The sequence below is a fragment of the Solanum tuberosum genome, unplaced genomic scaffold, assembly GCF_000226075.1.
Source record: "Solanum tuberosum cultivar DM 1-3 516 R44 unplaced genomic scaffold, SolTub_3.0 scf00500, whole genome shotgun sequence".
NCBI lineage: Eukaryota > Viridiplantae > Streptophyta > Magnoliopsida > Solanales > Solanaceae > Solanum > Solanum tuberosum.
In genome coordinates, this window is record NW_006239419.1 from 45,325 (window position 1) to 46,623 (window position 1,299).

Genomic DNA, 1,299 nt, shown 5'->3' on the forward strand with positions numbered 1-1,299 from the left:
ACCAAATCCTAAAATATTACTCTATCATCTCAGGAAAGGTGAAATTGTTGCTAAGATGGAAAAGGGCAAGAATGTCGAAGTGAAAACGACTGAAGAGAGTCTAAGGATGAAATTGCGTCGACTCAAACAAGAGATTCGAGAGATGGGAGAAAGAGGAATAGAAGTAGAATTAGCCACCGCAGCTGCGCAAGCCAAAAGTGCAGCACTGGACGCGGAGTTAGCGACTAAGATGGCAAGATATGTTGTCATGAATGAGGAGACGGTTGCTATGCGGAAGGGACATGATGCCTTCAACAATAATATAACCATGAGGCTCCAAAAACTACATGGAAAATACCCTTTCTTCAACCAAGAGGCCACTAACAGTGGTCCTAAAGGCACTGGACCTGAATTTGTTGAAGAGGACCTTGAGGAGGAAATTGTGTATAGACCTCCTTTCAAGGGACGGTGGAAAGAAGAGAATGAGGAAACCGCCCCCGAAGCATTTGAGTTTACCCCCCGTGGCTAATACGGCAGTCAGAGAAAAGAGCTTCGAGAAGGCACCATCTATCTTTTAGGAGCTTTATTATCTGTTTTTCACTTTCCTTGTAATCACCAGAAATGAACGAATGAAAATGAAAGTTTCCTTTGTATTCGAACTACGTAGGGCCTGAATTCTCCCTCGGAGATACTTAGGCAGTCTTTCAAGGCCCGGCCCCTATCTTTTTGAAATTTTCCTTCCCCCCTCTGTCATTCTACAAGGAAACACTGAGTTCAGATCAACAGATGCCAAAAGATGCAGCAAGAAAACCTTAGCTCAACGCAATTTAACCTTTCTGAGTCACTCGCCTCAAAATAAAACGAGCAAATTCCTGCTTGTTCAAAGTCAGTCCTCATTATTCGTATGTTTACATGTTCTCAGGCAAAACAACTTTTATGTGTTTATCTGTTTTCTATGTGATATCTTGCATTATTCATCCAAACCTAATACTGACGGATTTGCCTTTGAGTTATTTTCTCTACAGGTAGTTAGAACTGATCTGTGTTGACACACTGGCCGGTCATCCCTATTTTTACCAGATCAAAAGGGCCTATAGATTCCTTTCCCAGCCAAAGTTCCCAAAAAGGAAAAACAGCAATGGGTAATAACAACGAAGAAATCGACCTTACTGATGTCGTGGTAGCTTAGCCTGTCCTTGCCGATCAGAATGAACTGATCCTGCAGTTGATGCAACAAATTGCCGAGATGAGGGTCGAGATGCAGAGAAAACAAAATTTGCCTTCTCCGAATTTTGCTGTCAACGCTCAACCAGATGGAAG